This window comes from Neophocaena asiaeorientalis, unplaced genomic scaffold (genome assembly GCF_003031525.2).
Source record: "Neophocaena asiaeorientalis asiaeorientalis breed wild unplaced genomic scaffold, Neophocaena_asiaeorientalis_V1.1 scaffold98, whole genome shotgun sequence".
NCBI lineage: Eukaryota > Metazoa > Chordata > Mammalia > Artiodactyla > Phocoenidae > Neophocaena > Neophocaena asiaeorientalis.
Window position 1 is genome coordinate 2451361 of NW_020172459.1, and position 25879 is coordinate 2477239.

Here is a 25879-nt window from a genome sequence, read left to right on the forward strand (position 1 = left end):
ATCCACATTTTCTGTTATGGGTTGAATTGTGTCCCCAAATTCCTATGTTGAAGTCCTAACCCCCAGTGCCTCAGAATATGACTTTGTTTGGAGATAAAGCCTTTAAGGTGGTTATTAGGTTAAAGTGGGTCCTCATCCAATCTGATGGGTGTCCTCATAAGAAGAGGAAATTGGGACACACAGAGACACCAGGGACCTGCACCCACAGTGGAAAGGCCAAGTGAGGACACAGTGAGTAGGTGGCCGTCTGCAAGCCAAGGAGAGAAACCAAACCTCCGGGACACCTTGATCTTGGACTTCCAGCTTCCAGAACTGTGAGTAATGACTTCCTGTTGTTTAAGCCACCCTGTCTGTGGCGTTTTGTGAGGGCAGTCACAGCTGACTAAGACCCTCTGCCTGGGCATGGTTGGCACTCCTCACAGGGCTGATGGGTGGACCTGGGAGATTTAAGAAACCTGGCTGATTTTCCAGCAGCAGGAAATTTCAGAGATTGTACATCCCACAGAGTGGAACCAGGCGTGCGAAGTTACCCAGTTTTCTCCATCACCCACCTCCGGAGAACTCAGCTGGAACAAAGCAAGTATAAGAAGGAAGGTCAGATTGGGAAGCCAGAGCTGGTGGTGTGGTTCTGTTTCTCTGGAGAAGCCTGACGGATGCAGAGGCCTTTGTGCTGCATTTGGGACAAGAGAAGAGTCTGAGCAACACTGGACAGCCAGGAGGGGTGAAATGCAGCGCCAGTGTCTCCAGCTCCAGCCGTCTCTGACGCCAGGGCAGTGGGAGCACAAACAGAAGGGCTCATGGGAGCAGAGGAAAGTCTGATTCAGACACTTTCCTCAGTCTGGGATGCTGAGTACAGGAAAAGGTGAGACTGCCCTGGTGCTCCAGCCTGCTATCCACCTGTTCCATCTCTACCACCACCAACACCATGCACAGCATTTCAGATTTGAAATGATTTCAAAGGAAATTTTCAGGGACGATGGAGATGCCATCCAGCTACAAAGAGGGTGGGAGAAGGACATCTTCTCCTTTTTCATTTCACAAAGACAGTGTGGGGGAGGGGAATATTGGTTCTTTTGGCTGGTTGCATAATTAAAATGACATAAGGCAGATTAACAAGAGAAACTCAAATTTAATACATACGCATGGGAAATTCACATGGGCATGAGAAATTCCAAGGAGAGTAAGGCTAGATAGGGTATATATTTTACACGGGCCTATATAATTTTGGGAATGGGCAAGTCCGAAATCCATTGGACAGGATGACAGGCTGAAAACTCACGCAGGATCTGCTCTTGCAGTTTTGATTCTGAGGCGCATTTTCTTCTTTGAGAAGTTTTGTCTCAGGAAGGTGACATTTATGAGGCAGCTGTTGGTGTCACTTGACCCAGTTTCACATGGTTCCAGGGCTCTTTGGAAGCACATCACAAGGTCCTTGGAGAACGAACCTCCATCAGAATCACGAAGAGGGCCTGTTAAAAGCAGGCGGCTGGGTCCCACCCTTAGGGTTTCTTACTCAAGTCTGGGTGCAGTAGTGTTGCTAGTCATGGGCTACATGTTGAGGACCACAGCTTCGGATGCCGCTGGCTGCCAGAAAACACAAGCCTAGGCCAAACGGGCTTCGAAGTAAAGAGGATTTGTGATCCTTACAAGAAGGGAGCCTGGAGGTAGGGCAGGTTCAGGGTTGAGTGAGCCTCCAGGTCATCTGGGACCCAATTCCTTTTAATCTCTCCTTGCCAGCTCTTTGTGGCCTTGGCTTCATGGTAGCAATATGGCTGCATCTGCTTCAGACATCACACCCTTACTCCACAAAGTCACTGAGGAGAGAGCACTGCCGTCCCAGTATTCCAGGCCTGAGTCCTCATTCCCTCCACTCACATCACTTGAACCTGATTAGGCCCCATGTCCACCTCTGAACTAATGACTGAAGCCCAATAGGGCACAACACAGGATCTGAGTGTGGGAGAGGCAGGTACCCAGTGAACTCTGGGTACTGTTGGGAAGGGCAAAAGGGGAGCAGATGCTGGAAGGGGGACCGACCTCTCCCAATTTGCTGGCACCTTCCTGGTTTTAGCACTGAAAGTCCTGCATCCTGGGAACCCCCTCAGTCTTGGGCAAACCTGGACGGATTCCATGAAATTGGCCATTGTGAAACTCCATCAGAATACATCAGCAGTATGTATGTATTCCTCTACAGCAGGGTGGTAGGGAGTGACAGAGGGGGTGGGGAGAGCAGACAGATGTGCTTTGGAATCCCAATTGGTTACATTGGGTAACCTTCTTGTGAAGGCTAGTCTCTGTGAGCTTGGTAACTTGTCTACAAAAGTAGATGAAATCTTCAGTAGTTTTATTGTGGGGATTCAGTGAGGTTGGGGATGAGGGCCTGGAGCACATAGTCAGGAACCCAGTAAATCCTTTACCTTCTCAGGGCCTCAGCCCAATGCCAGACCAGAGCCCCCTAAACCTATAGTCCTGGCGAAGTGTATTCAAGATGATGCAGGAAGGAGAGTATTTATTTGTCTAAATGTTCAGTGTGTTAGTGGCTGGGACTGGATGGAAAATGTATGCACTGCTTCATTAAGAACTTTTCACATTAATGATTTTCTTTCTTCCTTACACTAGAGCTCAGAGTGAAGTCTGTTCCACTTGTCAGAGGGCTCCTCACTACAAGAGGCATTAAGGATACCTGCTGTGATCTGCGCCCCAGAGAGTAAAGGAGAAAGAGGTGGTGTGTGTGTGTGTGTGTGTGTGTGTGTGTGTGTGTGGCGGTCCTATCAAGACAGCTGCTTGTGTGTCAGAAGAAAGGGTTCTCCAGAATTATTCTGAGCTCTGAAAAATCTGCTTTCCTCCTGGATCGATGAGGCCAGGACCCTTTCTCTCCATCGAGCCGACATGGTGGGTGGAGGACACCTGGACGCCTAGGGTAAAAGGCCAGGCCTTCCAGGGGAGGACTGCCCCAGCCCAAGGATCTCACCAACATATTTAGAAGACAGAGCTGGTAAAAAAGGAGAATGATAATGGGGCCATGGGTTCACATAAATATCCTAACAGGATCATTTTCCTGAAATGAAGAAGGACTGCGAGTTGTTCTCTTCAACTACAAGAATAATAAACACTCTCTACTATCGATCAGTTTTCTTTTTTTTTTTTTTTGTGGTACATGCGGCTCTCACTGTTGCGGCCTCTCCCGTTGCAGAGCACAGTCTCCGGATGCGCAGGCTCAGCGGCCACGGCTCACGGGCCCAGCCGCTCCGCGGCATGTGGGATCCTCCCGGACCGGGGCACGAACCCGCGTCCCCTGCATCAGCAGGTGGACTCTCAACCACTGCGCCACCAGGGAAGCCCTTGATCAGTTTTCTTATCTACAGGCAGTGTTGTTAACTATAAAATGCCTCACACGGACTCTGGGTACTGTCCCCATTACTGTACCATAAAAGCTGCAATCAGACGGTTATCGCCAGTGTTAGCTTTTAGCGACTGAAGGGATATTAGATTTATTTATAAAAAAATCACACACACACACACACACTGGATTTATTGGACCTCAACAAATGTTCTTTTAACAAAAATCATAATTTTAAATACTCTTCAAAAAGTGGCCTCATTAACTCTTATACCAGATCCTGTATTTAAAGAAAATTCCAGTTATGTGGGCTCATTGTCTTCTCTTTTCATGAAAGCTGATCTCTAAAATGGAGTTAGCAATTGCCTTGGAAAACACATATTCTTCATTCTTTTTCCAGATCTGTCTGTCCCTGTGTGCCTGTGGTTTTTTGATGAGGTCCTCATAGTAAAGAGTTTGCTCAGGTAAACTTAGTTTTAGAAGTGAGACCTTTTATGCTGCCATTGATCACGTTGCGGTGTAATTTGTTCTCAAGTTGTGTCCCCTCTGAACTGTGAGCTCTTCCGTGTACGAACGTCATAGTGTCTGTGTCCCTAGAGCCTCAGATGATGTTCAGAATGATAGGCACTCGATGGTTGCTGAGTAGAATTGAATCGCGGTGGTCAATCTACGAAGGAAGCCTGATTCAATTACATGTGTGCAAATTCAGGGGCAATTATTATTGATTCTCATTTGCTGCAGTCAAGGGTGAGCATGAGAGTAAAACAAATTCGTGGTAAACCCTGGCAATAGAAATGCAAGCAAAGCCCTAGCTCATGAACTTGGATATTTTCCCTGCTGTGGTTAATACTTCACCTGACTGGTGAAGATCAGAACCATGGATAGAAAGAGCACCCTGTCAGGGCTACAACTCCAGGGCAGGGATGGACAGTAAGAAGATGCTTTTCCTGCATCCAGAATGCCCTCATGCTATCCACTGGCCTGGTTACTTTTCCACCCTTTGCCACCCAACTCAATTCTCAGGCTCCCTTGAAGTGGTTCATGATTATGTTGGGGCCCAGGGTAGGTTACCCCAAAATGGGCCTCAATGGCATATTGATTATTTTGAATTAAAGTTACTTAAGAAACAGCTGATGCAAGAGGGACACTCTGACCCCCCTTTCTGTCTTCCTGAAAACAGGAAATATGTCTCTTGTGTGAAAGGTGTCCCCCCAACCTGCACCAGATATGGCGGTAGAAGGACACTCTTATCACCAGAGATGGGGAATTCTGGCTGAGAAGACTGCATTAACAAAACTTGTTATTTCTTTAATTTATTACCTCAAGCCCAAACTCTGTTTAGATTCTTCACTAATTGGGCACCCAAAAACTTAGTTTCTTTGTCATCAATTGCTCACAAATTTATTGTTTCTTTGTCTAAAATGTATTGTTGTTTAATGCTGTTTTAGGAGAGTTTTGGGAGACAGCAGAGCTAAATGCTATACTAATTGGGCACCCAAAAACTTAGTTTCTTTGTCCTGTCAATTGCTCACAAATTTATTGTTTCTTTGTCTAAAATGTATTGTTGTTTAATGCTGTTTTAGGAGAGTTTTGGGAGACAGCAGAGCTAAATGCTTTTTTCAGTCTTCCATTTTTAACCAGAAGTTTTGGCTGTGAAAAAACAAACATGATTTTCACTGAGAAAACTGAGATGAAACTGGTTAACTTGGCTGGGTTTTGTTTTGTTTGCTTTTTAAGACAATAGAAATTGTCATTGAATGGAAAATGTTTTGTGGGGAAGTGAGATTTGAGATATACTTTGAAGGATACAGAACTGGGCTTCTCAGAGCATGGTATAGACTATCAGGGTGAGGAAAATCTCAGGGTTTTTCCTCACTTTGACATTTCCTAATCATAAAGGACTTACTGCTAGAAACTCAGAAGCTAAGTAGTTGGTGGCTTTGTTTTTCAGATGGTGTCCTAGCCATAGAATTGTAGAGTCATTGATGCTGGATGGAACCGTAGCAATTCACAGATCTATCTGTCGTGTTGAGGAGACTCAGACCCAGGGAGGGGCTTTGCCTCGGTCTGAGTTGCTGTGCCCTGCACAGTGTGTGGCCTCCTGGGAGCTCGTCCTGGCTGGGGCAGGGGTCAATCCCGAAGGTACTTTCATTCAGACTTTCTCTTTTTCTTTTTAGTTTCTCCCTAACACAGACCATTTTTTAATATCCCTAGATTTTATAGTATTCACTAATAATGGTTTGGGCTCCAGGATATATTATGGAGAGAAGGAAGAGCACTTTCCAGAACTTAATAATAATAATAATAACAGTAAAATAAATAAAGACAGATGTTTCCTGAATAGGCTACGGGGAAGCCTCGTGGTAAGAACCAATAGTCCTTGCCTCCCCAATTTCTAAAGAAGCCATCTGAGTCTAGGTGAGTCAGTGCGTTTCTGAAAAAATGATGGAAATTCCTACTTTTGAAAGACTTTTTTAAATGGTTTAAAAATTAATTTCAGGAACGGCACCTAAAGTAGGCCCCAGAAACTGGGAACTTCATGGTGATCTGTACATATTGAAGTTTCTCTGGTAGTCAAAGGTTATATAGTTAATACATTTTCATTAACAAAAAAATAAAAATAAAAAAGATAAAGTAGGCCCCAGTTCTAAGCCATCCTCATAGAGGCTTTCTCGCAGAGAGGGGCTTGCCTGTGGTTCCTCCCTCTGAGTGAGAGGAGAAGGTTCTGCTTTCTCGTTTTTCTAGAAACCAAAGAGGAAAAGAGCCCATCACTTCCTTGGTTACAGACAGGGCCTATGAAGGGCTCCACGGGTGGTAGTTTCCAGACGCCTTTGTGTGCTGAGCAGGGGAGGTGGCTGAGACCAGAGGGCCCGCAGAAACCATAGCCAGTGGTGGCTCCTGGCATGGCATAGAGGGCCAGGCAGCGTGCAAACAGGGACAAGTGTGGCCCTCAGGGACCCCTCCTCTACCACAGCATCCCCCTGTCTGAGCAGAATGTTCTGTGTAGGCTGTTGCAGTGGCTGGGCACTCTGGGATCCTAGAGAGAAGGGACTGTAAGAGAGTGTTCACGTCCGGTTTTGCTCCAGGAGCACACCGCACTGTTCTGTCCTTGGAAAGAGAGACCGTCCCTTACAATGTGACCTTTGATGCTTCCAGGTGCCCCTGGTGCAACAAGGTCCCCGGGGACCACAGGACTCCTTTCATTTGAGACCAAACCTGTATTCCAACTGCGGGAATTTCCCAAACACCATCCTGACAGGTGAGTGCTGCTTCTTTTATTTCACTGTGTTTCTACAGATACCACTGTAAGATAGTTTAAACAACATAATATTATATAAAGCAGAAAATGAAAGGCCTGTAGCTCAACTTTACCTTTCTGAGATGCAGGTGTCCAGCCCCAGAGCCTGTGAGGCAGTGGAGAAGGGGCCTGGTGACCCAAGCCTTTTCCGAACTACTTAATTTCCTGTGATTAACAACTGTTCCAAGGGAGAAAACCTGCAAAACTGGGAGTTGTGGGACTGACTGAAAAGAACAGATTCCAGAGCAAAACCGTAGGCCCAGGAGTGGTTGGGACACAGGTGATGACTGTCCTGGTTGGGAAGATGACAAGAACGGCGTTTTGGGGGTTGTCATCGGTTGTGTCCTCTTAGTGACCTGGGCCCTCACGCCTCCTAATCTGCATTGTTTTCCCCTCCCGCTGCTCTTTCCAGAAGACTCGAGCACCAGCCTGTTCAAAGACCTCGGCAGTGCTCTGGCAGGCATGCCCGAGGTCAGCCTAAACGTGGGCACTCCGTTTCCATTGGAAGAAGAGCTCCAGATCGAACCCCTGAGCCTGGACGGACTCAGCATGTTAAGTGATTCCAGCCCGGGCCTGCTCAACCTCTCTACTGAAGAGACGTTTCGAGCAGACCGACTGTGCAGAAGGGAACGGAACAGGAGGGCTTATTTCTGAAACAGCTAAAACAGAACGGACTAGAACGGAGCCAGCTGCAGCCCTGGGCGTTAGTTATCCCAGGCTTCTGACACGGAAGGAACCAATTCCTTGGCTCCCAGCTCTCAGACGAGGTCCCATCTCAGACGCCGTGGCTCATTCTAGACCGCAGAGCTGGGCGCCGCCCCTCAGGCCTGCGGCACAGGTCCTGTTGCTGCGGGCAGGTTGCTCTGGGGCTTCCGTTGAAGTGGTCATCACTGCAACCGTTACATCTTTTACTGGCCATCTGATCGGTCAATGTGTAAAAATATAACAAGAGGCCTCAGGAGCCTTGTGTAGCGCTTAGAACCAGTGATCTCAATCAACACTGAAGAAAGGACCCGGAGCGCGGGGCGGTTAGGGGCCACAGGCCTTTGGAAGTTGACTCAGCATCCAGCAACGGTACCACAGCCCCACGATGCCTTCTCTGATCCAGCCATCGTGCCTCAGCGGCGGCAGGATGTTCCAGGGCAGAGCGGAGGGCCAGGGCTCTCTCAGAGACCTCAGTTCTAACGTGAAGAAGGCTTTTTACCACAAGTCCAAGAACAGACTTGAGTTAAGCAAACTGAATTCTAATTTGTTGCCCCCCCGCACCGCCCCCAGTTTGTAATCTCTTTTCTGCTGCTTCAGAACCCCTTTTCCTATGGACAAGAGCAAAAGGAAGACTATTTTATTCAGTCACTGAAAAAAGAAAAAAAATCCCCTGGTAAAAATGAACCTGAAGAGAACGGTGCTTCTTGGAGGCTGGGGAAGAGAGAAAGGGGGCTGCAGGTATCTCAGAGACACACGAAGTCCTCCAGACAATTTCTGCACCATACAAGCCTCCCTCTCATACAGACCAGCTGGAGGGAGGGGCTGGAGGTCTGGATCGGGCCCACCCAGCAGCTGCACAGCTGCAAAGGGAAGCTGTTTCTCTGTGGAATGGGGGTGGTTCATGTAACCCCACTAGACCGTAAGCTCCTTGAGGGCAGGGACTGTGCCTTAGTCATCATCGAACCCCTAGCACCTAACAAGTGCCTGGCGCTGGGCAGGTGCTGCAGAAACGTGTGTCGAATGTACACGTGAACGAGTGAATGAATGCACGAATGAATGAATCTGCCTTGCCGTGAGGCAGTCTAAACTTTCACTGTTCCTACTCCTTACAAAATCTTCTCAGAGCTTCAGCTCTTCTAACACTTGTGCCTGTGGTTAAGTTAAGCACGCACTTTAATATGCTTTTAACACTAGGTGACCAAATCCACGGTTAGACTGCACGCCCTGTTCTCCTCCAGGGTATGCAGGTAGGTGGAAACTGTCTTCTGAGTACATCCAGAATGGCTCAGCAAACTGAGACCTCCCACCTGCCTGGACCTCAGGGGTCCTGGCCACCTCATGAGATCTTCCCTCTCAGACCCAGGTTTTGCTCTCGATTGCATTAGGAAGAGATTCATTCTCTGAGGTTGAAGAAATAGTCTAATGAAACCATCATTAGTCATCAGTACCTTAGCACAAAACGGTATTACTGTATTTCCACCACCACCTGCCCCCCTCGCTTAGTCCAGGCCAGCCCCTGACCAGAAACCTGATGGGTGGGTTTGCAAGCCGTCTGGGGAGGAGGGTGGGCAATGGGGCTGAATGTGGGCATGGGCAGACAGCACAGAGAGGACAGACACACTGAAGGAGGGATGAAGATGCCGGAGCCTTTGCCCAGACAGCCGGTGTCCTTCCAGGGCTGTTGCTGAAGGGTCCAGACTGCTCCCACCCAAAGAAGCAAGGCTGCACCTTGTGGGTCTGAATCTGACACGTGTGCCTGGTGGCCGGAGGGGTCTGTCACAGGGTCCTGGGCTGTTAACCTCTCCAGACCTTGTCCCACTTCCTTGTGTCTTCAGGGGGGTCCCTTCCCTCCAGTCTTTCCAGTAACCTCGATCGTACACTACCACACCTTCACTGTGGAGCCCAAGTCTTCCTGCCTCACGTTCATCCTGAACACCTGCTACTGAATTAGGAAGTCGAACCAGAGTCCTCCCTGCCTGAGCTCTGGCTCAGGGAGAGGCACTTGGCCTCCCCTTCGAAGCCATATTCCCAGTTAAACTTCCCGATCTCAGAGGGCAGTGACCTTTTGTTAAAGTAAAAGGGCCTCTCATCGTACACAGCACCCCAGTGTGCCAAAAGAAAGCAGATCCTGGCTGCCTTTCCTGTGTCAGAGCCCCCCAGATCTGATCCGGCCCTTCAGACAGTAGTTGTGGCGCACGGGCTTAGTTGCTCTGCGGCATGGGGGATCTTCCCGGACCAGGGCTTGAACCCATGTCCCCTGCATCGGCAGGTAGATTCTTAACGACTGGGCCACCAGGGAAGTCTCAGTCCCCTCTTGTTTCTGCTGTCCATCTCCCCAAGTGTAACTGCTACTGTCTTCTCTCCTATTCACCCCAATCCCACAGGTTTATGATTTAAAAAAATTCTTCAGGAGGGAGCCAAGTTAGATGAAGGTATTCAATCCTCCATCAGAAACCAGAAGAACCTTTAGGAATTATTTTTTGTAAATACCCTCATACGTCTAATTCTTCTCTGGAGCATTCTGGAGCCACAGAACCCAAGTCACAAGGAATGCAGTACATGAATATCTTTAATTTACAGCAACTGAAATTGTTTCAGGACGGGGGACCCCTTTCAGGGCCCAAGAGTGGGCCCTTGTCTAACACTCAGAAATGAATTGTCCGAGGAGACACACGTGCTGACAAAGCAAGAGACTTTATTGGGAAGGGGCACCCGGGTGGAGAGCAGCAGGGTCAGGGGACCCGGGAGAGCTGCTCTGCCACGTGGCTCGCAGGCTTGGGTTTTATGGTGATGCGGTTAGTTTCTGGGTTGTCTCTGGACAGTCATCTTGCTTGGCCCATAGTCTGACTCAGGGTCCTTCCTGGTGGTGGACGCATTGCTCAGCCAAGGTGGATTCCAGTGTGAGTGTTTCTGGGAGGTTGGTGGGACATGTTCTGGGCTGGCGTCTCCCCCCTCTTTTGGCCCCTCCCGAATTCTCCAGGTTAGTTTTCGGCGGCTGCACCATGTTCCTTACTGGGACCTCCTGTTATGCGACAGCTCAGGCAAGTGGTTTTCGTTGTGCCTGGCCAGGGCAGGTGGTTTCACTCAATGTTTCCCTAACAAAATCACCCATCCATGGCTTAGCTCCTGAGGGACTTGCTTACTAGACACCCCGAGAGGTGGTGAGTTGGCTTGCATGAGAGAGGGATGTCCTGGGACACAGGCTGTGTGCTCAGAACATTTTCAGTGCATGTCTGGGAGAAAGGGGTGGTGATCCGTCTTTCCCGGGAGCCCCACCACGCTTAGCCCTGTTTCCGTTCTCTACCACCAATGATCTAAGGCATAAGTCAGAGTATATTGTTCCCCTGGTAAAATGCACCAGTACCTCCTCGTCTCACCCAAACAATCCAGTGTTCCCCCATGAACCCCACAGCTTTGCATGACTTGGGCTCTGGCTCTCTGGTTCTCCTTCCTCCCTATTTTCACCCAGGATGCACCTGCCGTACCTATTCCTCCCATAGGCCAAGATCCCTCCTGTCTCGGGGCTCCTGCTCTGCTGCAACCCTGGCCTGGAGGGCTCTGCTCTGGCGCCTTCTTTCTGCTGGCACCCCACCCTCTGGTCTCAGATTGAAGGCCTTCCCCGACCACTTCTCTGTCCCTCTGGGGGCTCCACATGACACCAAGCCTTGTCTGCGTGATGCTATCCCAGGTAACAGCTGCTCAACTGGGAAAGGAAGCTACATCTGGATTGCAGACATTCCCATCGAGTGTGAGGGGATGCTAATGAGATCCTCACAAAGGATCCATGTATGGGTCTAGAAATATGAAGCTGGAAACACTGGGGAGACCAGTCAAAGGCCCAGGTGTAGTTCCAGAAGGGTGTCTAGTGAAGTTGTCCAGGAGGGCAGACAGTCCTGGGCTAGAAGCCAAGATCTGCCGCTTCCTTGTCCTGTGACAGGGATCAAATCACTTAACTTCTCTCAGCCTCAGTTTCCTCACCTGTGAAATGGGGGTAAAAAGAGCAAGCATCTCATTGGGTCATTGCAGCAGGGATTAGGTGCCAATGCTGGTGAAGACTCTGTGGCTGCTCCTGGTATATCTAATCCCGATACACCAGGGGTCTTTTCCCACCCCCGGCCCCAAAGGTTCCAGGCGGGCGCAGCGGGTCAGCACGGATGTGTGAAGTTCTGGGGATGGGGCTGGGGGGCAGGTATGGAACGTCTGAGGGATGAGAGCTAGGAAACAGAGTTGAGCTCTGGTTTCCTGAGAAGATGGGCTCGGGAGGCCACCGGCCATTGGGACACCCAAACAGCCCCCTTGTCCTGCCCACAGCATGTGAACACTTGTGGCCAGACAGGTTTGTTTTGTGTGTCTGTCAGTAGGACTCAATCAGAGCAGTTGTGTGTCCATCAAAACTGCTGTTTGTCAGAGTGTCAGTGGCTGTGGGAGCTGGCTGGGGACTACCTGGGAGGCCCTCCCAAGGCCCTGATGCTGGAAGCAACGTGCTCAGGATGGGCTTGGGGAAGGGGAGAAGGATGTGAGGTGGGGGAGCTCACGTGGACAGGCTGGAACCTGCGTGGATTCTACTGTCTCAAGCCTGGTGATGCCAGCGTCCTGCCAGAGAAGCTGGTGGCCTCAGGCACTCCTGGATGGGAGGGATATCCAGAGAGGTGGAGCTGCCCAGGCCCGGCCACTGATGCCCACCACATGAGTCAGTGAATTGGGGATGACATGGGTGACCTGCCAGAGTGCCTGCCCCACCTTTCTGAGTGTGAGCGACAGAAAGGGCTCAGCGGCTGGGATTCTGCCCTCCTAATCTGTAGTCTCAGCCAGAGCATCTCCTGCAGCCCCTCCTAACCATAAGCCCCGGGGTGGGAGCTCTAGGGGCGCAGAGGTCAGCCCAGCCAAGCTGACGGTCACCACGCTCGGTGTGAAGCGGCCCTTCAGGTGCACGTTCATACAGTGGTATGTTGCAACCTGTCAAGGTGGGGGTCAGGTGTGAAGACCGCACGAGGCACAGGAAGCTGTCCTCCGTGAGTATGCTGGTAGTCAGCACCCAGCGCCCAGTGCTTGGCCAGTGAGAGCTTGAGCCACTGCAGTGACCAGGAGCACAGGAGAGATACCATGGGGCAGGGAGGGGCCAACGCCACTCTGACTTTCAGAGGGTGAACGTTAAGGACTGGATATTTGTATCTTCCCCCACCAAATCCATGTGCTGCCGAAATCCTAATGCCCAGTGTAATGGTCTTAGGAAGTGGGGCTTTTGGGAGGTGATTAGTGCCCTTCTGAGAAGAGACAGGAGAGAACTGGCTTTCTCTCTGCTGGGTGAGGATACAAGGAGAAGACAACCGTCTGCAACCCAGGATGACACCTCTCACCAGACACAGGCTCTGTCAGTGTCTTCATCTTGGATTTCCAGCCTCTAGAGCTGTGAGACGTAAGTGTTTTTCGTTTAAGCCACCCAGACTAGGGTAATTTGTTGTAGCCACCTGAGCTGACTAAGGCAGTTTGAAAGCAAACTGATACATGCAGTGTGAGCCTGAGTTCATCCTGCGTGAGGCTAAAACGTGGGCAGCTCAAGCATTTTGGTGCATTTAGGGGGCCTGGGCAGGAAGAGGAAGTGAACCAAGATGGGTGTGAAGCCAGGGTGGAGGAGGGACTGGCTCTCTCCAGGGAGCCACCTTCAGGGCAGTCAAGTTTAGCCGACCCAGGTTAATTGCATCCCGGGAGCTGAGCTGGAGGGAGGAGCTGACATCTCCTGCAATGAGCACTGGCTCTGTTCCCTTAGGAGTCTGGGGTCGGGGGAGGGGCAGAGGAACTGATGGGAGGACTCAGGGTCGTGCCGCTGCCATGCTGGAAGCTGGGTAGAGAGCAGGAAAAAGGACAAAATGCCTGCGATGCGCAGAAAAAGCAAAGTCATGCGTTAACGAGGTCTGAGGCTGAGGGCCAATTTGCACAGGAGAGGATGGGTGTCTTTCCCAGGCTTCACCCCCACTTGACCATGAGCTATAGGCTTGGCACCTAACAACCAGACTTTGCTCACAGCCGACACCCCCTGCACCCCAGGAAGGTACTGATGTGCAGGAGCTCCTGCCCCACCTAAAACCAGGGTTTCAAGTTTCTGCCTCAGGTATCTTCCCCGCTGTTCCTCTTCTGACCCGTCTGGATGAATTGAACAAGGAATCAACTCGTCAGTGAAAAACAGTCAGTGAGGTTTATTCACATTATTCATTTGTTCAAAAAGTATTATTTGAGCATCTGTCAGGCATGGTGCTGGGAGCTGGGACATAAAGGGGAGATGGGCAGGAAGGTCCCACTGCACAGAGCCTGTCTGGCAGACAGACGACACCCAGGAGACCTATACCTATCGCATTTCAGTGGTGGCAGATGCTGAAGCAGAAGGGGGCTGAGGAAGGCTGTGTAGAGCCTGGTCCTCCCTGGTCTGGGGTTCCTAGAGAAAAGAAGGGTTGAGGGGAGATATCCACACTGAGTAGGAATTACCCAACTGGGGGAGGCAGAGAGGAAACATGTGGTGAGGCAAACGGCACATCTGAGGAGTTAAAGATAGCCCAGCGGAGCCAGAGCTTAGTCTAGCTCTTTGGAAACATGATAGCTGAGGTATCCAGTAACGATAATGATACTATTACCAAATTCTTACTCTTACGGGCTGAATCCAGTCCCCTCCCCCAACCTATTTGTTGAAGCCCCCATTTCCCAGTATCTCAGAATGAAACTATATTCAGAGATAGGGTCTTAAAAATGTAATTCAGCAAAATGAGATCACTAGCACGGACCCTAATCGAATATGACTGGTACCCTTATAAAAAGAGATTAGGACACAGACCCACACAGAGAGAAGACCATGTGAAGACACAGGGAGAAGATGGCCATCTACAAATCAAGGAGAAAGACCTCAGAAGGAACCAACTATGTTGACATCTTGCTCTTGGACATCTAAGTTCCAGAACTGTGAGAAAATAAATGTCTGTGTTTTAAGACCCCCAATCTGTGGTTCTTTGTTACGTCAGCCAGAGCAGACTAATACACTTGCTAAGTGCCATGTGTTCTAACTAAGCCCTTTATACCTATGATCTTATTTCTCATGTCAACCCTAAGAAGTGGGCGCCACCACTCTCTCCATTTTGCTGCTGAGGACATCGAGGGACAGGGGTGAGATGTGAAACCACACACACCCAGAATTTACTGTCTGCATTCAAGTGATTTTACCATTGGACGGTCAGCATGACTCCTACTGCAGGACATTCTTGCCCAAGAAGACAAAGTTGCAAATAACTTTAAGGTTTATTTCAGAAACTTCCTAAAAATCCATTTATCTGGGTAAGGGACTACTCAACTTTCTCTCAAAAGGGTAAGTAGCCCTTTCTAAGAAAAACGGATTGATCAACTGGACTCATCGAGGGACCACATACACTGCAAGGACTTGTTTCACAGCCCCCCTCTAAAACCGCATTCCTTTGGATAGGACTCCAACCCAGCTGCACCTCAGATTTGGACTTGAATCCACAATCCCTGACTTGGGAGGGGATTCGAACTCACTGCCTTTTAATTGAAACTGCTCACCTGGCCTCAGGACTTACTGAAACTCATGTTCTTTTGTCTTGACACAGAAATAATTTGGTGTGAGGCAAAGTAATATACAAAGAGTGAGTTTATTAGCATAGATCACTTGTAAGAGATACATGTGGGCAGGCAGGGGAGCGCAGCCCTGGGAACGAAGAGGGCTACGTTTTTATAACCAAAGAAAAAGTGGGGAAGAGAGAAGACCACCTTCTTCCTCGTTCTTGGGTAGACAGCAAGGCTTACATCATTAGTTCCTCCTTTGGCCCTATATGGTTTAACTGGGACTGTCATGGTGCTATATAAATCATATGTATGTTAGAAAAAGGGTGGTAATATGTATTAAAAATGGTAATTCATCTCAGGTTTCTGTATAATGTCCCCTTTCACCTAGTTTATTTCCCCTTTCAGCTATAATCCTGTCTTGGTTGTACGCAAAGATGCTACTCTTCAAGGACCATTAACTCCCCGACTTCATGTAACAAGATTCAGACCCCATATCTATTGTCTCGTACTTTAACAAGACATATGTAGATCGTTGCTTGGTTACTGGATTGTTTTCTTGAGTGGTCGTTAGCCTACAACAGTCTCCCAAACGCTTTAAAAAGTATTTTTCTAGCTTTAATCCCCTAGTGGGATTTCTAAACTAACTCTTTGATTATCTTACTCTATCCCTATCACCTCCTTGCTGTGTCCACCGATTCTATTGCATTGTGAATTTTGCCCAAGGCCAATTAGGCCACCAGCATTGAAAGATCTACCTTAAATCAGACCACCCTAACCTTATAAATATCCCACCTTTGCTTTTCTCCTTCTGACAGGAGTGTACAAAGGCTATAGCTCTCCTCACCACAGGGAGCAGTAGAATCTGGCTTTGCTTGGTTAGCTGGTTATTTTGGCTGTCTTTGTGGGGAGCTGGCAGTCAGCAGAGGTTAAGCAACTTGTCCTGGATCATGCAGCTAGTGAGTGATGGAGCCAGGATGGGACCCACATAATCGGGCTGCAGCTTCTGTGCTTCAAACCGTGGTGTCTGAGGGTCAGAATCAGAGGAAACTTACAGTCTCCAAGTCCATCCCACATCTGCCTGACTCTTCCCAAGTGGGCAGCTCCCATTGCTGGGGAGCCATTGGAGGCAATGTGGTACAGAAGAAGGAACAAGGGCTCTGTGTGGACACAGACCAAGCTCATTCATTGACCAGCTGTGTGACTTTCAGCAGGTGACTCAGTCTCTCTAAACTTTGAATTTCCCATCATCAAAATGGTATGGGCCACAGCTCACATGATCATGGTGAAGATGAAGAAGAGCTAATTTTTTTTTTTTTTTTTTACGGCACGCGGGCCTCTCACTGTTGTGGCCTCTCCCGTTGCGGAGCACAGGCTCCGGATGCGCAGGCTCAGCGGCCATGGCTCACGGGCCCAGCCGCTCCGCGGCATGTGGGATCTTCCCAGACCGGGGCACGAACCCGGTCCACTGCATCGGCAGGCGGACTCCCAACCACTGCGCCACCAGGGAAGCCCCAAAAGAGCTAATGTTGATCAAGTGCCTGTCACATGGTAGTTGCCCAATAAATGATATAGTCAATCCCGCTTGCTTGGATGGAATTAACATGTCTCCCTGATTGTCTCTTCCCTCCCCCATCTTTCAACTTGCTGTTTCAACAAGCATGGACTAGTAACCAGAAGTTAGAAGGTTACAGAACTTTAAGTAAATCCCTCCTCCCAGAGCCATTTCACCCCTTTCACTTTTGTCTTCAAATCAGTGGAGTTGGAGCAGTAACTCCAGAAAGACATCACCCCACCACCACCCTGGGCTCTTCCAGACCTAGGGTTCTTTGCTTCTATAGCTTGGGGATGGAAATGGACACTTCATCACTCCTGAAGGAGGGCTCATGGCTCAGTGAGAAGGGCACTGGACAAAGATCCAGGGGCCTCATCTTGTTTGTTACCAATCGTCTGTGTCTTGACCTCCCCACATTTCTTTTGGGGGGATATTGAGAATAGAATCAACTTGCTCTTGGAGAGACTCTCCTATTACTTCTAGCCACCCACCCAGGCTCAGCCCCTACATACAGAGGTCTTATTCTCTTTGTCCAGCAAGAAGGAGATTTGACACATCACACTGAACCCAAGAAACTAGGGGTCCCAGGAAGAAGGCAGAGCTGGGATGTAAAGGGGAGGGAGTGATGCACATTCTCACATAAAATATGGTTGTGAGGACGTTTATGATGTAAGGCAGGTGGGCAGCATGCAGATGCCATTCTTGTGGCCAGCAGCAGGGCTGGGAGGAAGTACACAATCTCTCCTGTGTTCCGTAGCCACTCCTTCTGGGGAGCTACCCAGAAGGCTCACTTCCTTTGGCAGGAGACGTTATGTGTTTGCAGAGCATGGGCTCAGCCTCCAGGAGTACCTGGTGGCACCTCCACATGGGTATTTTGACAAAGATAGTGCTCCATTCCCCAACCCCAAACTAAGTGAAAGCCTTCTGTATTTCCTGAGGCAGAGAAAAATACTGATCCTTAACTGCAAACAAATGTGAGGATATGCCCCTTTCTCTGTTTAGATGTCTCTTTCATCAAGGAGATGGGGTCCTAGTCAAACAAGTTCCATCAGTTAACACCATAGATTGAGAGTGGCTTTCCTCTGACAGGATGGGCTTTACCTTTTCATCTCAATGATCCGTCTCATTTCTGCTAAGGTTCTATTCCCTCAAATTGCCTCTGTGTCTTTATGGTGCCCCTTCCTGACCTCCCTGCATGTAGCAGTTTGCCAGGAAGTCAGGATAGAAAGAGGAAAGTTTGTTATAGATTCTTTGGAGGCAGATGGTTCTGGGTTCAAATCTTGATTCATGAACCAGCTAGGGGAAGCCTTTAACTCCTTAAGCTCTCTGAACATTGGCTTGAGATATGATATCTATGAATCTTGTGTATTCTGAGCGTGTGTATTCTGAGCCAGTGCACACCACCCACACATGCCCACATGTTATACGGTGCTAGCTGATGGGAGCAAAACTGGGGTCTGGCATCTAAGGGGAAAATAAGCTTCTTCATGGGGTTGAAGACCAGGGATGATTTATATAATGTAGCCAGGACAGTGTCTGGCAATTGAAGGTGCTCAATAAGTGAGAGATTACAAAGAGAAATGGGGGATTTCCCTGGTGGTCCAGTGGCTAAGACTCCACGCTCCCAATGCAGGAGGCCCAGGTTCGGTCCCTGGTCAGGGAACTAGATCCTGCATGCCACAAATAAGATCCCACATGCCACAAGGAAGATCAAAGCTATCACGTGCTACAACTAAGACCTGGCTCAGCCAAATTAAATAATAATAAAAAAAAGAGAAATGGAAAAATTGATTTAGAAGTGCAATGGACACACTCAAGTGGCATTGTCCTTGCAGAACAGACAAAGGCAGAAGAAAGGAAGTAAATGGGATAGAGATAGATTTCATCCTTTCCGTCGATAAAAATGACCACCTGCAGACAATACAGTATGACTGCTGGGCTGGGAATGTAGGAGTGGAGGGTAAGATTTTGCCTCAGTTCCCAGGTTCCAGATCTATTTTGCAGCTTCCAGACTCCAATAGAAAACTCTGGAATGCTCTTTGAAAAGAAATGTACCAAGTAACAACCTCACTAGGTCTCAATATTTTCATTTGCAAAAATATTATAATGCTTATTTCATGTTGTTATAGTTAAATGAGATAAAGTGAAAAGCATATGCGTATAATAGAAATCAGAAAAATGTCAGATGCTTTCCCCTTACCTAGCAGAGTCTCTGGTGGGAGTGTGGTAGAGCCAGGATGAGTAAATGAGATGTGTTTCTTTGAGGGAGAGGCTTGCTGTGACCACAGATGGAAGGTGCGGAGGGGGGCATGTGGCAGATTTGGAGAATAAAGACTGGGAGATTCAGCCAGGGCTGTGGCAGCAGACGCCGCTGATGACTGGGAGGGGAGGGTGGAGGACAGCTACGCTGGGAGCTTTGGGACTCTTGTCTAGGCTGCTCCATACTGACCAGTCAGGCTTGGAAGTACATAAGAACACTGTCAGATCCTGAAAAAGGGCCATTACCACGGCTCCCATACTCGTCAGCAGGAATGTTTTTGGCCTTTGTTTATTGGCCAAAAGGAGGGCCACCCTGGAGTCCTGCCAGGGAAACTGCTCAGAAACCAGTGAATTCTGAGGGTGTGCGTGTGTACACACCCTGTCCCCTCACACCCCACATGGAGTGGTTTTCCATCTTACCTTTTCTCCAGCACCAAGTGAGGTCAGCTGTTGATGGTACAGTGCCGATAGGTGTGTGCTGTTATCTCACCGTGGCTTTCGCTGGAATTTCCCTAATGCCAAATGATGTTGATTATCTTTTCATGTACTTATTTGCCACTTGTATATTTCCTCTGTGAAATGTCTCTTCATGTCTTTTGGCCATTTTCTAATTGGACTATTTGACTTTTATTGCTGCGTTTTGAGAATTCATTATATATTCTAGATACTAGCCCTTTGTCAGATATGTGGTTTGCACACCTCTTTTCTGTAGCCTGTATTTTCATCCTCTTAACAGGAGCTTTCACAGGGCAAACATTTTCCTTTGAATAAAACTTAATTCTTCTTTTCATGAATTGTGCTTTTGGTGTCATCTAAGTATTCTTTGCTTCATCCTAGATTCTGAAGGTTTTCTCTCATGTTTTACACTAAAGATTTTATAGTTTTATGTTTTACATTTAATCCCATGATCCATTGAGTTAATTTTTAAAATAATGTGTGAGACTTAAATCAAGGTCATAAGCCTATGGATGACCAACTGCTCCAGTGTCATTTGTTGAAAAGGCATCTTAAGTAGTTTTTAATGGGTAAAATCACCTAGACCTGGAGGTGCTGGATGTGAAGGTGCTGCTAGGCACCCCAACAGCCCTTGCAGCCTCTTTGAACTCCCCCACTGAGCTTTCTAAGAACCACGCAGTTGTTGATGTTGTGGATCTCAATGGCCTGAGCCAATGAGTCATCACACCTACCTCCCCACCCCTGGACTCAGTCCTACTACTCTGCCCCCAAGCGAGGTGCCCTGAACCATTATACTCGGGTCATAGCACACTCCAGCATGTCCCCATCTGCAGGTGAAGGTTTTTCCTTACTGAAGTCAGTCTGGAAAAGGTAAATGCCTTCTTTAAATGAGCAGATACATATGCAAGTTTACCGGGATCATGAAGAATCAGGGAAACATGATACCACTAAAGGAACAAAGTAAACTTCCAGTAACTGACCCCAAAGAAATGGCTATCCATGAATTACCTGACAGAATTCAAAATAATTCTTCTAAAGGTTCTCAGAGAGCTACAAGAGAACACAGGTAAATAAGTTAATGGAATCAAGAAAACAATACGAGAGCAAAATGAGAAGTTAACAAGGAGATAGAAGAAAAAAAAAACAAAACAAAAAAATCAAAACAAACAAACAAACAAAAAACCACCAAACAGAAATTTTGGAACTGAAGAGTAAGATGACTGAGCTGAAAAATTCAATAGAGAGCTTCAACAGCAGACTTGACCAAGCAGAAAAATCAGTGAGCTTGAAGACAGGTCAATTAAAATTACCCGATCAGAAGGGTAAAAAAAAATTTTAGAATTAAAAAAGAAATAAGGCCTAGGAAAAACGTTTAAGAGAAAAATTCACACACCATTGGAGTACTGAAGAAGAAGGGTAGAAAGTTTATTTGAAGAGATAGTTGTTGAGAACTTCCCAAACCTGGGGAGAGATTTGGACATCCAAGTTCATGAAGCTAACAGGTCACCCCAAAATTTCAATCCAAAACAATCTTCCCTGAGACACATTGTAATAAAACCATCAAAGATCAAATATAAAGAGATAATTTTAAAAGCAAGAGAAAAATTTTCTTTTATACAAAGGAACTGACATAAGGCTATAACAGATTTCTCAGCAGAAACCCTGCAGGATGGAATAGAATGTATTATTTCAAAAAAAGCTGCCAAACAGAATACTTTACCCAGCAAAGTTGTCCTTCATACATGAAGGCAAGATAAAGATTTTCCCTAACAAACAAAAGTTAATGGAGATCATCACCACTATTCCTGCCTTACAAAAATGCTGAAAGGAGTTCTTCAACCTGAAACGAAAGGATGCTATTAAGTAATACAAAAACATTTGAAAATATACAACATACTGGTAAAGGTAAATATATAGTCAGGCTCAGAATACTCTAATTTAAGGTGATGATGGGTTAACCATAGCTCTAGTGTAAAGGTTAAAGGTCAAAATTATTTAAAATAGCTTTAGCTACAATAATTTGATAATGAATACATAATATAAAATATGCAAATTTTTACATCAAAAACATAAATGAGGGTGGAGTGAAAAGGTAGAGTTTTGTATGTGATTAAAGTTAAATTGTTATCAGTGTTAAATGGATTGTTATATCTATAAGATGTTTTATGTAATATGGTAACTACAAAGCAAGAACTTACAGTAAATTCACAAAAGGTGAAGAGAAGGGAATCAAAGCATATCACTACACAATATCAATTCACAAAGGAAGGCAGCATGCAAGGTATAAAGGAACAAGGGAACTACAAAACAGCCAGAAAATAATAAGATGACGTTAGTACATTCTTACCTATCAATAATTACTCTAAATGTAAATCAGTTGAATTCTCCAATCAAAAGACATAGAGTGTCTGGATAGGTTAAAAAACAAGATCCAACTATATGCTGACTACAAGAGACTCACTTCAGCTTTAAGGATACACACACACGGGTTCAAAGTGATGGGGTGGAAAATATATTCCATGAAGGTGGAAACCCAAAGAGAAAATAGATAGCTATACTAATAACAGACAAAATAGACTTTAAGCCAAAAATGGTAACAAGAGACAAAGAAGGTCATTATATATAATAAAGAGATAAATTCATCAAGAATTAACCATTGTAAATATGTATGCACTCAATATAGGACATCTAAGTATATTGGATTTGAACCAAACTTTAGAGCAATGGACCTAGCAGACATATACAGAACATTTCACCCAACAGCAGCAGAATACATTCTTCTCAAGTACACATTCTCCAGGATAGATCTTATGACAGTCACAAAACAAGTCTTAGCAAATTTAGGAAGACTGAAATCTTACCAAATATCTTTTCTGAACACAGTGGAATGAAAGTAGAAATCAACAACAGGAGGAAAGTTGGAAAACTCACAAATACATGGAAATTAACACACTCTTGAACAACTAATAGATCAAAGGAGAAATTAAAAGGCAAGGGAAAAAATATCTTGAAATAAATGAAAGTGGAAACAGGACATACTGAAATGGGTGGGAAACTGGAAAAGCAGTTCTAAGGGGGAAATTTATAACAGTAAATGCATATATTGAGAAAAAAGAAAGATCTCAAATAAACAACCTAATTTTACACCTCAAAGAACTAGAAAAAGGACAAATGAAGCCCAAAGTTAGCAGAAGGAAGGAAATGACAAAGACTAGAGCAGAAATAAATGGAATAGGGAGGAGAAAAATAGAACAAAACTGACAAACCTTTAGCCAGACTTACCAAGAAAAAAAGGGAAAGAACTCAAATAAATAAAATCAGAAATTAAAGAGAAGATATTCCAACTGATATCACAGAAATACAAAGAATTATAAGTGACAGCTATGAACAATTATATGCCAACAAGTTGGATAACCTAGAAGAAATGGATACATTTCTAGAAACACACTACCTATCAAGACTGAATCAAGAAGAAATAGAAAATCTGAACAGACCGATCATGAAAAAGGAGATTGAATCAGTAACCAAAAACATTGTAACAAAGAAAAGCCCAGGGAAAGACAGTTTCATTGGTGAATTCTACCAAACATTTAAAGAAGAATTAACACCAATCCGTATCAAAATCTTCTAAAAAATTGAAGAGGAGGGAACACTCCTAAACTCATTTTATGAGGCCAGCATCACCCTAATACAAAGCCAGATAAGGACACTACAAGAAAAGAAAACTACAGGCCAATATCTCTCAACAAAAATTCTCAACAAAATATTAGCAAGTCAAATTCAACATCACATCAAAAGGGTCATACACCATGATCAAGTGGGATTTATCTCTGCAATGCAAAGACGGTTCAACATATGAAAATCAATCAATGTGTACACCACACTAATAGAATGAAAGATACAAATCATAAGATTATCTCAATAGATGCAGAATAAGCATTTGACAAAATATTACATCCTTCCATTATAAAAAACATTTAACAAATTGTGTAGAGAAGAAACATATCCTAATGAAATAAAGACCATATATGACAAACCCACAGATAACACTGTACTCAAAGGTAAAAGACTGAAAACTTTTCCTTTAAGATCAGTACAAGATAAGGATGTCCACCCACCACTTTTATTCAGCATAGTACTGGAGGTCCTAGCCAGAGAAATCTGGCAGAAAAGAAATAAAAGTTATCCATATCAGGAAAGAAAAAGTAAAATTGTTTTTGCTTGCAGATGATATGATCTTATACATAGAAAATCCCAAGATTCCACCAAAAACTTTTAGAATTAATCAATGAATTCAGTAAAGTTGTAGGATACAAATTTAACATACAGAAATATTTCATTTCTATACACTAACAACATTATATATGAAGAAAATCCCATTCACAATAGCATCCAAAACAACAAAATACTTAGGAATAAATTTAACTAAGGAGGTGAAAGATCTGTACACTGAGTACTATAATACTTTAATGACAGAGATTGAAGAAGACACAAACAAATGCAAAGGAATCTCATGTTTATGAATTGGAAGAATTAATATCATTAAAATGTCCGTACTACTCAAAGCCATCTATAGAATCAATTCCAATGACATTTTTCACAGAAATAGAATGGACGATCCTAAAGTTTGTATGGAACCACAAATTACCTGGAATAATCAAAGCAATCTTGAGAAAAAAACAAAGCTGGAGGCATCACACTTCTTGATTTCCAACTGTGCTACAAAGCTATAGTAATCAAAACAGTATGGTGCTGGCATAAAAACACACATACTAATGGAGCAGATTGACAGCCCAGAAATAAGCCTTTGCATATATGGTCAATTAATATTTGACAAGGAAGCCAAGCATACTCAATGGGAAAATATAGTCTCTTCAATAAATGATGTTGGGAAAACTAGATAACTGCATGCAGAAGAATGATAGTGGCCCCAGTCTTACACCACTCACAAAAATTAACTTGAAATGGATTAAAGACTTAAAAATAAGACCTGAAACTCTAAAACTCCTAGAAAAGAAAACAGGAAAAAAAAACCTTGATGTTGGTCTTAGCAATGAATGTTTTTTTTTGGATTTGACACCAAAAGCAAAGGCAACAAAAACAAAAATAAACAAGTGGCACTGTATCAAACTAAAAAGCTTCTCCACAGCAAAAGAAACCATCAACAAAATGAAAAGGCAACCTATGCAGTGGGAGAAAATACTTGTAAGACATATATCTAATAAGGGGTTAATATCCAAAATATATTAAAAAAACTCATACAACTCAATAGAAAAAAAAACCCAAACAATTCAATTAAAAAATGGACAGAGGATATGAATAGACATTTTCTAAAGAAGACACACAAATGGCCAGTAAGTTCATGGAAAAGGTGCTCAACATCACTAACCATTAGGGAAATGCAAATCCAAGCAATGAGATATCACCTCACACCTGTTAGAATGGCTGCTATCAAAAAGACAAGAAATAACAAGTGCTGGTGAGGATGTGGAACAAAGGGAACCCTTGTGCACTTTTAGTGGAAATGTGAATTTGTGTAACCACTGTGGAAAACAGCATGGGGTCTCCTAGAAAATGAAAACTACCAATAGAACTACCATATGATCCATCAATCCCAATTCTGGTTATATTTCCAAAGGAAGTGAAAACAGCTTCTTGAAGACATATCTGCGCTCACATGTTCATTGCAGCATTATTCACAATAGGCAAGATAAGGAACCAAACCACAGGTCTGTCAACAGTTGAATGGATAATGGAATATTATTGAGTCACGAGAAAGAAGGAAATCCTGCCATTTGCAACAACGTGGATGGATCACGAAGGCTTTATGCTAAGTGAAATAAGTCAGACAAAGACAAATACTGCATGATATCACTTATATGTGGAATTTTAAAAAACCAAAATCATAGAGTAGAATGGTGGTTGCGAGGGGCGAGGGTGTGGGAGAAACAGGCAGATTTTGGTCAAAGGATACAAACTTCTAGTTTAAGGATGAATCATTTCTGGAGAGCTAATGTGTGGCAGTACAGCATGGTTATTATAGTTCATAATACCGTATCGTACACTTGAAACTTGCTAAGGGAGTAGATCTTAAATGTTCTCACCACACAAAAAAGTAGTTGTGTGATTCGATGGAGATGATTGCTTAATGCTATGGTAGTAACCACTTTGTAATATATAAGTATATAAAATTGACATGTCGTTCTCCTTAAACTAACACAATGTCATATGTCAATTTTATCTGGAAAGCTGGAAAGAATATTTTTAGATGCGTTCATCACAGTTATTTTAAAATTTATATCAGCTCTGACATCTGGATACCTTGTAGATTGGTTTCTGTTGTCTGCTTTTTCTCTTGACCTTGTTTTTGTGTACCTGATAACATTTGTTTGAATACTGGACACTGTAAATGAAACATAGTAGTGGCTCTAGATGGTATTATTTTCCTTCTGACTGTATTTACTCTCTCCTTCAGCAGTGATATGGAGTGAGAACAGGGCTCTTCAATTTTGTCCGCGACGGTGGGGCCTTCAGTCTGAGCTCCATCCTCTGTAAGGTTCAGTCTGCTGCTGGTACACCCCCTCTCTTAAGCTATAACCTTTCCAACCAATACCCTGGGAGTATTTATCAAAGTTTATCTTCCTATGTGGGTCGTGGAGGCCAACTTTTAGTTCCCTAGCATACAAATCTCTGATAAATTGCATTT